General features: G+C 39.9%; 1 protein-coding gene and 1 pseudogene across 2 annotated transcripts in view; both read right to left on the bottom strand.

The window, feature by feature from the left end:
• Positions 1-13,260, bottom strand: part of CDK14 (cyclin dependent kinase 14) — a 382,986-nt gene that overhangs the window by 341,647 nt on the left and 28,079 nt on the right. The gene's annotated exons all lie outside the window — the stretch shown is intronic.
• LOC120501560 overlaps positions 1-13,260 on the bottom strand; it is a 52,198-nt pseudogene that overhangs the window by 23,624 nt on the left and 15,314 nt on the right.

A 13,260-nucleotide genomic window follows, 5' to 3' on the forward strand; every position in this document is an offset into this window, starting at 1 on the left:
GACTTCAATAAATATCAAGTTCTCAAATAAAAATATATATACAAAACACACTAAATATATAAATATAAAGAGATAAAAAATAGAATAAAATGAATCATGGACAAAAAGTGGGCAGAAAGAACTTCCATTGCCATTAACATCTGAAAAACCAAAGTACTGCCATATAACAAATGAGAAATTATTCTTATGGCAACAAAGATACAACAAAAGCAGAGTAAGAATGTGGGTTTTTACCATGCAGTCAAAGACAAGGGCAAGCTAGCCATCACTCTCTGTTTGCAAATCTGGACAGGAACCTTCTTGATGCAAGCCAAGACTATATTAAACAGACAAGATATTTTAATACTCCACTATAAAGAAGAAGCTGCAAAGCCTGAAGCCTGGGATACAACATTTAAAATATAAAGGGAAAATAAAGCAGAATTTTTGAATTCTTATAGAAATTCTGAGGAGGTGACACAAAACATGGAAAACATGACAGAAATCAAACATCATCTGTTACCATGCAGGAAAGCATTGGAAGGAAAGGAGGACATAAGAAAGAAGAAGTTGAAGGACAAATGTCTAACAATTTGATTTTTGGTTACTTACAGCCACACAGACTCTGAGGATGTCTGACACTCCTTTATTCAGGTGAGGATAACAAGGTATCCTCACCTAAGAGTGGTGAAAAACAGAGTCTTAAGGGGGAACTGGAATTATTGGTTCTAAAAAAAATAAGAGACTGACACTCCTTTATTCAGGTGAGGATAATAAGGTATCCTCACCTAAGAGCGGTGAAAAACAGTCTTAAGGGGGAACTGGAATTATTGGTTCTAAAAAAAATAAGAGCTGCAGCAAGAGTCTTCCAAAGTTTAAATACATTTAATTGGAAGACAGATTGGTACACAGGGCTCTGCAACTTCATCATGCATCAGAAGTCACAAAACCAGCTGAATGCATCTTGTTCCCACTCTTCCTCCATGATGTTTCAGTCAAAATCCATAATAACCATTCCCTGGTGGTGCTGTGGGCACCAGTTAAATCTCAGGGGGAAGAAAGTAAGTATTAATTTTTTTTTAATTGCCTTGTTTCAGAAGGGTCTAGCTCAATTTGGATGCAAATGTGGAAGTAAGATACTCCATAAAGCAACAGTGACAGAATCTAGGCAGCAGAAACACCATAAAATGTAGTGAAAAACATTTTTTTCCTTCCCCATTTTTTTCCCACATTTCAACATCTTCAGGAAAATAAGATACAAGAAATAGCCTAAGTTCTTTTTGGTTTTTTTTTTTTTACTGTAGGGTCATTCAATGAGTTTTTACTACTTATTCATTTATCTTCATGACAGAATTTCTCCCAAGAGACCAAGACAACCCTCTCAAAGGTGCTCCAGTATAAAACAGAATGTAAAAATTAATATCATTTCAAAGCAGTACCATGTTCTGCCCACGTGTAGCTGTGTTCAATTCTCAGTACCTTCAGCAGTCACTGCTCACAGATGCCAATTGCTGGCCTCTGAAAACCCAAAAAGGGAATGAAGCCCAGCTCATGAGGAACAAAAACAAGTACATCAACTGCAAGCACATACACCTCAGAGCACGCAAGCGGCAGCCGCCAGACCTTGGCATGGAAGATGAAAGTATGGCACTCCCTCCAAGAAAGAAGGCAAAATAAAAAGAAATCACTACAATCACTACAAGATCACAATCACTGTATGAGGTAAGGAGGTCTACAGGATGAATGGAGTTAACAGAATTATGTTTGTTTTAAAGACAAAATTAGAACAAGAACTCTTTTCCAGTGGCCAGGAATAAAGGCATGAAAGCAAGAGTGGGTCCCAGTTCCTATTCTGGCCTAGGATAATTACTAAGAAGAATCTGGAATGTTTTGTCTGGAATCTCTTCTGAACAACACAACTGCCCACAAGAATTTTGGTCCTACTATCGTCCCGATGCCTCAGTATCAAGACTTGTTTTAAAAACCCCACACATTAAAAACTACTTTCTTGAATGAAAAAGCTGTTCATCATTAAAACTAGTGGCCAGAGCTTTACCAATTGTATATAAATATATTACTTTCATATATGATGCAGATTCATATATGTATAAACATGCTGCACAGCATCCGTGTAACAAAACTACATTTAGTGCTGCATATTTGCCTGCCACTTCTTTTATTAATGGAAAGATGGTGCCCCCAAGAAAACAACCAAGATCACCTAAATATTTTCATGTCTTACATCAGACTTCAAAATGTACAGAAGAGGAAGCAATTTTTCATGTGATTTTTTGAATAAGTTCTCTGTGTTTCTTGAACCACTCTTGACCAATGCCTTGGCATTTTTTTGGAAGCTAGTCAGTAGCTGGGAGGAATGAAAATCTGAGAAAACGGACAAAATGTTCTGTACTTTATTAGTTGTCATGAAGTGCATCTCTGATCCTTACCACTTTGTACTATCACAGGCAAGCACAGTGATGTATCATTATGCTCACTCACACACACAGTTGAAAAAGTTAAACTACATGTTTAATTCCCAATCTACCTGCAGAAGCCTTGTTGTTTCAAATATCTGTAAGCATGTTCTATAGATTCACTTAACTCAGGATTGCATTTGTAATGCGAAAAAAAAAACAAAACCAAAAACAAAGAAACAACTGGCCTTGTCCAGAAAGAGATTGAATTGGAATTCATTTTGAATTTTCTTTTAAAGCTTTCAGTCTGACCCAGCCCAAATGCACACATCACTACAGCTTTCATTTTTCCACTCTGGTGTGTATAAATTACTAAAACATCACAAAATTTACATAAAATTAAAAAGCAGTTCCAGTTTTAGCACAGTGAGCTGGTTGCTCTGTGCACACAGTTACTTCTCCCAGCTCTCCCCACTGTGATTGCTACCAGCTTGCTCTTTTCTTATGGATAAGACTTTTTATTTGGCCTCTTTCTTCTTCCTCAGAGACAAAGTTTACTGTATGCCACTTGGACATAGAGATAGACAGTAGAGACTTCACACTTGCAGGCTCTTGCCAACCATTCATTAGTATTTTCTTCACACATTTTCAAGTGAAAATAGCTGTTAGAATTACTAGCACTGGACAGATGTTACAGTCACTTTAGCTAAGTACGGAATGATACTATTAACACCTACTTCTCAGCAGAAAAATGTCACTTGCACTGCAACAGCCATCAAAAAGAGCCATCCATCTCTGTGAATCAGTTAATAGATTTTTGGCTGCAAAGCCCCCTCGGTCACAAAAGGCCAGCAGCAGAGATCAGAGCAGGTCTAAGGAGAGGGAGCTGCAGCCATCATGCTGCCCCAAGTGCAAAGCAAAACCCCTGTCTGAGAAGCATCCATTTGGTACATGGGCTTGGCCATCACTTTCCAGTGAAAATTCCACCCCATGGACGAGCTTTCTCCTAAATGAATTGTAAATTATACATCCATGGAGTGCCAGCTGGTATTGTTTCTCTGTAGTTTCCTTTCGGTTTCCCTCTCTCTCTCCCCTCAATTAATACAACGATATTCATGCCCTGTCATGTCTTACTGCTTAATTATGTACTTTGCAGAACAAAGCTTTAAAAATGAGACTATCAAGCTGGAGGGGGGAAGGGGGAAGAGCAGGACAACCAGATGTGCAGAGAGAGAGAAGGAAACAAAGGGCATTTGAAAGGGGAGTGAGAGAATTAGGATTTGTGTGGGGTTGAAAGGATGGAAAGACAGAAATAGAACAAGATGCACATAAGACTTACTGGTTCATTCACTTTAATTTATAAAAAGGTATATGCTATATTAAATAATTCATCTGCAGTTATCTAAAATAATTTTAAAAATAGTTGCAGCTGTTTGTTGTGAGATCTCAACCTGCTTCCATTTCATGAAGCAATAGACACACACTTTTTGCTGGCAGAGACAGAATGTTGCATTGTTTTACAAAACTGAAAAAAAACCCAAGGTGAATGAAAAATATATTAGTAAAGTTAAACAAGTCAAACTAAAAGATATTACAAAGATCTGCTGCACCAATATTTACTTCATTCACAGTAAGATAGTTCTTCAGACATCCATTTTACCTAAACTTTCTTTATCGAGTGTATAGCTAAAAATTATTTTGCATACACAGTCAAGAGAAGGTACCTAATTAATGAAACAGCTGTATTATCTTCTCTTACAGCTTGAATGTTGTATACATTGTGGTACAACAGGCAATAGAGACTCCCAGAGCAAAGTTCTGGAACCAGTTTTGGGTGGGACACAACTACTGGAAACTAATTTGTACTAAAGCATTCAGGCTCACTATAGCCCTAAAATATTCTTTAAAAAACAGTTACTAACCATTGCAAGTATATTATATTTTGGCATGTCAAAAAAGTTTTGTGCCAAAATTAAAACAATTTCAGGGAAGGAGAAAGACTTTTTCCACTTGAAAAAGAAGGGACCAGCAGAGCCCTTCAGATCCCCACTAACCACAATTTTACAGCACAATCCCATGCCCAGAGTGACCATTAGGGGAAATTAGGCTTTTCTAGTTTTCCAGTTTGCAAAAACCATTTAGAATCCAGCTGTTGCCTCCTACCAGTGCCAAGGGAGCTTGGTGGCAAAGGGAGGTTTATTGATCATGAGTTACTATGTCATTTTCTCAGGTGGTAACATAATAATTTGGAATTGGGCATTTTTATACTTCCCAATACATTACAGAGAAAAATATAATTTTAAGGTTCCCATTCCCTTTACAATTTTGAAATCCTTTATTCAACTGCAGCTTTCAGTTCTCAGAATTACTGTGTAGGCAGAAAATTCTCCCTGATCCTGTATGAATAATAAATTATTCCACATCCACTTCAATTCTGTTTGTATAAATATTTTGTAGGAAACAGCTTGCTTAGTATTGATCTACTTCTGGTTTCACACACCATATACAATGGTCTTCAAATATTTGCTGAACATGATTCTCCTGTATTGAACGCAGACATGGAGAGGTGGATTTTCCTTTAGCCTCTTGCTGGTGCTAAGCACAGAAGGAACAGCTTTACAAATGAAACTGACAGCTTCAAGACAATTTATAAAACAGAAGCTAATGTTCTTTTTGGACAACAGAGTAAACAGAAGCAGTGACTTTTATGCAGTGATCTACTTTAAAGTTAAGCAATGGCAGTCTCATTTCATAGCAGGAGCTTATATTGCAATATAAGCATCTGTCCTGTCTGCAGAGAAGGAGCAGAGCTCAGCACGGTGTGGGCTTGGCTATATTGCTATTTCATACCACATCATCAATGGAGGGCTTGGTTTCAGGGGAAAGAAAAGCTGAACACAGCCCTGGCAGTGCACCCTTTGGCCTCCTTCTCTCCAGCAGAGAGGTGGTCAGGCTCTGCCCTGTGGGCTCCATCCTTAGCCAGGAAGCCATGTCCCACCTGCTCCCCTGAGATGTGCAGAGAAGAGGTGCTGGTGCTGGAAGCACCGTGTGAAACCAGGAGCTGGAGATGAGCCTGAGCCCAGCTGGGGCCAACCCGAGCCAGCCTGAGCTGAAGGGAGCCAAGCAGAGCCGGGCAGAGCGGGCAAGGCAGCCACACCCATGGCTGCTGTGGGGAATCCAGTCCAGCATCCAAAGGGGTGGCATGGTGAGATGTGCACAGTCTCCCCTTTGGGGATTTATCTGCCATTGCTTTCTGTTGGCTTGGGCTCAGGGACAGGGAGACCCAGCTGCAGGAAGTGGCCACAATCCTGTCTTTGTCCCGGCTGCCACATGGAACTAATTTCAGATGGTGAACATCTTCTGTGTGTAAAGCATCTTCTCTTTTGCATACTTTTGTTCTTAATATTGCCTCTGTTACCATGCATTTCTTATTTCATTGCTTTGTGCTTCTAGAAAATTGTTATCTCAACCTATATTCTCTGCTTTTGTCCCTCTCTTATCAGAAGGAGCAGGAGAAAGGGGACTGGCTTATTTGGAGTTTAATTTCCAGCCAGTGTTAAACTACCACAAAAATAAAAATCAAAGAGAACTCATTTGCTTGCCCATATTTTAATGTAATATCCTCCAATCTGAAGTCACTTAACTTCTCCCACAATAGACTGCACTAATATCCTACTGCACTAAAGAAGCCCAGTACAAGTGAAAGTTGATCCATTGAAAGAATTGTTTCAGTCTGTTTTAAATCAGATTAAGAATAGATTAAGAAACAGCCTTTTAAATTTTCTTCTGATTACTCTATTTTTATTATCTACCTGTCTTTGTGAATTTTAATGTATTAAAACACCTAATGTAAGCGAGCATGAATGGAAGTTGTGAGAATCAAATTTAATGCAAAGAAGCCCCTTCAAAAAGGGGATACTCAACATGAAAATTTCCAGTATAAAAAAATGAAGTAAGCTTGGGCTAAATCTTTACCACAAAAATTAGGATATAGAATCATCTTATTGTAGAATAATTTGGTTGGAAAAGAACTTTAGGGCCATCCATTCCAGCTGTTAACATAGTGGTGGCCAAGGCCCCCACTAAACCATGTCCCCAGGCATTACATCTACACTTTTAAGTCTTTTTAATGTCTTTTTTTTTAACATGTACTTTTTTGCATCTTTTAGTACCTTCAGGGATGGTGATTCAACCACCTCCTTGGGCAACCTGTTCCAATGCTTGACAACCCTTTTATCTGAAGAATTTTTCCTAATAAGCAGTCTAAACCTCCCCTGGTGCAACTTGAGGTCATTTCCTCTCATCCTGCCCACTACCACTCTTACCTGGAGTAAGAGGCTGCCCTGCACCTGGCCACAACCTCTTTCAGGCAGTACTATGGAGCAATGACATCTTCCCCGAGCCTCCTTTTCTCCAGGCTAAACACCCCCAGCTCCCTCAGCTGCCCCTCAGCAGTCTTGTGCTCCAGACCCTCTCCCATCTTAGTTGCCCTTCTCTGGACATCATTTCAATGTACCACAGCTGAGCCCAGTGTCTGAGGTGCAGCCTCACCATGCCAGGTACAGGGGGACAGTCACTGCCCTGGTCCTGCTGGCTGCACCATTGCTGACCCAGGCCAGGATGCCACTGGCCTTCTTGGCCACCTGGGCACACACTGGCTCAGGTTCAGCCATCTGCCACCAGCACCCCAAGGTCCTTTTCTACCAGGTAGCTTTCCAGCCACTCATTCCCAAGCCTGTAGCACTACAGGGGGCTGTTGTCACTCAAGTAAACACCTGGTACTTCACCTTTATATATATGACCTCATACCACTGGCCTTGGCCCATCAGTCTAGCCTGTCCAGATCCCTCTGCAGAGGCTTCCTACCCTCCAGCAGATCAAAACTTCCACACAGCTTGGTGTCATCTGCACACTGACTGATCCCTGGTCCAGATCATCATTAAAGATATCAAACAGGACTGGCCCCAATACTGAGCCTTGAGGTACCCCACTGGTGACCAGCCACCAATTGGAGGTATCAGCATTCGCCACCATTCTCTGGGCCCAGACATCCAGACAGTTTTTAACCTACTAAAGAGTATGCTGTCCAATACATAATCATCAGTTTCTCTAGGATAATGCTCTGGAAAACAACGTCATAACTCCAGAGATCCTAATGGCTAGGAAGTTTGCACAGTCCAAAGCCACCTATGGGTCTGGCTGAGATGGAGCCCATCTGCCAGAGCAGCCCTGACAGTGCTGTGCTTTGTATCAGTAGCTAGCCAGGTGTTGATGAACACTCTTTGGCTACTGCAGAGCAGTGCTGGCACAGCATCTGTGCTGCCTCTCAAACGTCTCAGCCCCTCTACCTGTCAGCTGGAGCCGGGCAAGATTTTGGGAGGGGGTAGAGCCAGGACAGCTGGCCAACTGACCAAAGGAATATTCCATACCACGTGGCATCTTCTCAGCAATAAAACCTAAAAAAGGGTAGAGAAAGGGGTGGTGGGGGCTGAGCATTTATCATGAGAATGTTTGTTTTCCAGAGCAACTGCTGGGAGCACCGAAGTCCTGCTTCCTGGGAAGTATCTGGACATCACCTGCTGATGGGAAACAGAGAATAAAGTCTTCTGTTTTCCTTTGGTTCCATGCATGTGATCTTTACCCTATTAAACTGCCTTTATCTTGATCTTCACATGTTTTCCATCTTACTTTCTCTCTCCTCCATCCTGCTGAAGATGGGTGTGATAGATGGTGGGCAATTGGCGTCCAGCCAATGTCAATTCCCCACACTGTACAATGTTGAAGTCCTTCTCAGAGAGACTTTGCTGAAACACCATGACTAATCAAAAGTCTGGTCATCAAATGCCATATGACTAATCCTGCCAAAACCAGCTTAATGCAACAGGTTGTCAAATCCTTTAACTCATGCTGCATCTCATTCTTCAAGTCATCTTTTTTTTTTCCTCTTGGGGAGACTTGCACAATCAAGAACCAAATGTACAAAAAAAAATATTCCACAGAAGAAAAATGGCTCTTTTGCCTACAAATTACATGACAACACTTTAAATCCAAAGGGGATATAAGCAAGAAGAAAACTACTCCAGAGACTACAACTACTTTACATGGCAGAAACAAAAGCATTCATTTTCAACGAGAGATTTCTATGTTTAATTCCTCTGTTTCTAAAGGCAGTTCCTACCATATAAAATACCCCAGTGCATGTCAGAGTTCCAAACATCAAAAGGCCATACTTAAGTAATTAAGTAATTAAATCACTGGATGTTGTACACAAAATTTTTCCAGCTTTCTCTGTCCCAGTGCAAGGTTGAATTCATTTTGAACTCACACCCAATCAAATGCATGCATGACACCTATTTTCAGGGTTCTACTCTGACAATAAGAAAAATAATGTCATAAAGAATGTTAATCTCCTGCAAAATCTATCTTACCACATTATAGTAATGCATCAAATGACAAATCATCAACTCCTGGCAAAAACTGCTGTACAACAAACACCATCCCAGTTCATTTGAATAGCCTTTATTTACAACAAATACAGACAACTTAATATCTGTTTTTCATACTAAAGCCCTTTAAATATACTGATTCATTAAACTGTGAGCTTGATGCATTTTTAAAATTTTTCACTCTTCCCAAAAAAGTAACTGCTAGAAAAATTTTAAAGGTATTTATACAGTAAAAAAGCTGCTGTAGTAAACCAGAAAAAAAATGAAACATTCTTGCCCACACAAGTTAAAAAATATTCAGAAGTTAGATGCAACAGCTTAAAGCCTTACTTCCAGAGCTAGAAATATTTAACTGGCTGGACTAAAAAATTTCCTCAAAGCATATGCTACACTCAACAACCACTAGACATAGCGGCATTGCTTAGCTTCAGCCTTATCTACCTGTACAAAAAAGAGAAAAACACAGATGCAAGCAGGTTGAAGGGGGTTTGGGTTTATCTTTTTGCAGATTTAAATACACGCTTGTAGTTAATACATTTCGAGCTCTGTAAGGTCATTACCCAAATGTGCAACCAGATGCATTCAAATACTTTGACATCTGAGATATCCAAACCAGGCCTGAGATCCTCAGCCTAAGAGACGTCCTACAAGACTGAGGGACAACTTCAAAGAAGCTGTCAGCAACAAGAGAAATTGTGCCAAAAACCTAGAAGTGCTGCTGTTGGGATTGGTCCCTAACCCCAGCAGCAGTGACCCAAACTCTCAGGCCCCAGGCTTCCCCTGCTTCACACTTTGGTGTGAGCTTTGTGCCCTGCACTGGTGGCAGTCTTGGCCTGTGATGGCACAGCTGTTTTCAAGTCTGACTTCAAAATGAGTATTAGAGGACTTAAAATTATACAAAATCAAGCTTATTATTTCCATAAATTTCCTTTATGTCAAAAAACTTGCCAGGCCTCCTCACTCCTTTGTTTTTTATTCTTTTACTAATGATGAGGTAGTTTCCTGTACTTACAAACATAAAGCAATTGAAACGCCCTCATTTTCATACTGACTTCCACTACCTTTTATTTTCATTCTCGCATACCTCTTACCCCAACTTAAAAACAAAAAAAAAATTTCATTAAAAAACCCAAAATGCAATGCTTTTTTATGTATCAGACACTGTTTATTAAATACAAGAAAAAGAGTAACTTTTTTCAAAACAGATTCGCCCATTTGCAACTTAGAAGCAGCATAGTCTGCTTCCCAAAATTATAACATTCATTTGCACAGAACACTGGTAGCTACACAATTCTGTAACTGGGACTTAAACCAGGAGAACCTGGTATCTACACTAATGTCTGCTAGCAGGCTCCTTAAAGTCTTCTCTGCCAGTGGTGGTAGGCTAAGTATTTACAGGTATTGTATGTCTACACCATAATAAGCTCTGCTATATGTAGGTATATGTGTTTATTCGTTTATTCTCATCTAGATGTCCCATCTAAATAGTCAAAAGATTCATATGAAAGATTTACACATCAGTTGTAAGTGCACTTTGAACTTCCCCACCACTATAGGATTGACTCTGCAATAGCAAATATTGTACACTGAGCTACTGATGTGCAGAGATGCTCTGAGGTAATTGAACCTTTTTCTCAAAAAAAATATACAGAATTTAAGAGTCAGCTTAAAAATACCTGAGTGTTGAAACAGACAGGTAATGTTAGTTTCTTTGACTCTTTCTCCCCAGTCATCTCATAAGAATAGCTGTAATGAAATTTTACCAATTCCTTCCAGCTAACACTACATCAGAAGTATTTTAATAAGTATAAAAGAATTAAAAATTCAAATAAATACTGCCAAATCAAACATCATAGTTTTGACAAATTCTCTGAATGGGTGAGAGCTGGCACCAAAAAGAAACTCTGAGTTGTACATAAAAACTTTTTTTTCCTCATTTCTGTAAAGACCTAAAAAACTCATCTGGCTTCTTTGACTTCCTGTCCCAGCTGCAGAAGAGGCACTCACCACTCTGCTCCCAGCAGCAGGCAACAGACACTTGGTCATCCAAAGGGCTGTCTGGTATTCCAATTGCCAGTGCAAACAAACCAAACGAATCTAACTAAATACACAGTAGACAAGCACAGAGATTGCAGAAGTGGAAGACCATTTCCAACACCACTGTACCATCACCCCAGGTTATAATGCAGTAATCAGCAAAAAATAACAGCTTTTGTAATCACAGTTTTGTGCATCCCAGTGCCACTTTTTGCTTTCAATATTAGAATGAAAGGAGGAACCTCAGCCAATTTTTTTTTTTTATCATCTGGATCTTAATGAAGTTTATGTCCCTGCTTGCTGTTAAATTACACAGATTAGTAACACATGAGTAAAATAAATACAATCCTGCACATCATTACATTTCAAATTACCACATCTGAGAGGGAAAGCACAAACAACATGCACTTGGCATGTATGGAACATTTGCTGCCCAGGTTTGAAGGCAGGACTTCTGTTCAAAAGCCTCTACCTCTTCAGCCAAAGAAATAATTTATTCAGCTGGCTGCCATTACAGGCTTCTCAATGAAAGTACCTTGTAACACTGTACAAATGCAATGACAATCAAATACAAAAACAAAGAATTATCCGGACTTACAGTTCATTAAATGCTTCTGAACCTGTGGCCACAGCCAACCCTACACAGAAACCAAGGATGCAAATGTGTGCACATACACATGCACAGACTGCAACCCTCCATCCTGACATTTAGACTCTGCCAACCAGGTATCTTAAAGGATTTTATATATTGCAGCTGCAACCACAAGTTTAGCAAATGCCCAAGGATGTGACTGATCTGTGCAGTTATGGGATAAAGGATGCTTCACTTAACCTCATCTGGAGTACATCCCGTTCATCTCAGCGCTGCTTAGGTCAGACACCGGTTTGCAGCTGTGTACATTTATAATGTGCTCCTATCAGGTGCTTAATATATATCCAAATCCTACTGCTAACATCATTTTAGTAGTTAATCAATCAAGCCTAAATGTTCCCAAGTTCAAAACTAGCAGCTGCTGTGGGTTGACACAGATCCAGTGATGATGAGCAGTGTGTTCAGGATTACGTACCCGATTCACCTCCACATCTAAGGATGCTCATGGTGCTATGCAGCGAGGGTTTCAGCACCATTTTTCTCCACCAATTAATTAGCTCATCAACTGAAGACAGCTCAGGGGGCATGGGATTGAAAATCTACCATCAACATAAACTGCTTTTCCTAGCAATCACTGGTGGAGACAATAAATGGCCTTGCCAAAACACAGTGTGTATCTCAATGGTACTTGAATACATTACCCTCCAAATAGGAGTGAGAAGCAGATGATTTGATTAGCTTGATGTAGATGGGGGCACACTGTATACAACTCCACAATCTACAACACACATCACAGACTCGGACAGCCATCAAATATTGGGTTTTTTTGAAAGAGAGCCTTTTTGATTCTACTTCCCTCAATAACACAGTACCAATATTTCTTTAGTCTTTAAATAAGGAACTGATTTGATAAATTATGTGCTTGAAAAAACACACAACACTACAATCACAAAAACACCTTTTTCAGAGATATGTTTCATAAAGAAATACCAGCTCCATTTTGCTCAATCCTTGCAAGCAATTGAGAGGCAATTGCTTTGGACAGCAGAGCAGCAACCTTTGGCATGACTCCCACCAGCTGCCTCCATTCACATGTAAACCACAAAGGTTGGAAGATATTTTTCCTTACAGACTTGTCCATGAATGGTATAACATGATTCAGAAAGGAAAAACCCAAACAGACATGCTATTAAAAGCCTCTCCGCACATTCCCAACTAATAACTCAGTTTCCAAGACTTTCCTTGTGTTCTCCATCATTTCCCTCTCCTGATTCTCTTACTCTGGTAACACTGCCAGGCTAGACACTTTTTTTTTACTCCCCTTACTCTGCTTTCTGTCTTTTGTGCTGGAAAGGAGGCTTTGTCCTGTTTGTTTTCCAACATGCTGAGCACAGCTATAGGAGAATCTGCTTATTGCCTCCAAGTATCGCTCACTGATGGGTGAAATAAATAACAGTGTCTTGCTCCTTCTCTTTCCCACACCTTATTCCTTAGCAATGCAAAACAGAGTCTTTACATAAAAAAAAAAAAAAAAAAAAAGCATTTCTTCTTTTTAGTGGGGTCTCAGTAATGCTACAAAGCTGAAAGAAGTGACAGTAAATATCTTAGATTTTCTCTGGCATCCTTCTGCCACATAGAGTTTATTTGTACCGTCTGCAGAATTACTTTGGCAAGAGTTTTACTTTCTGAGCATGCTGATTTCACTTCAGATGGCTGACATTCCCCAGAAGAGCCAGGGAAGAAAGAAAAAGAAATATCTTGGGACTTCCCACTTCCTCTCAGCAAGACCCTG

Source organism: Passer montanus, unplaced genomic scaffold (genome assembly GCF_014805655.1).
Source record: "Passer montanus isolate IOZ18808 unplaced genomic scaffold, ASM1480565v1 scaffold10, whole genome shotgun sequence".
NCBI classification, from domain to species: Eukaryota; Metazoa; Chordata; class Aves; order Passeriformes; family Passeridae; genus Passer; species Passer montanus.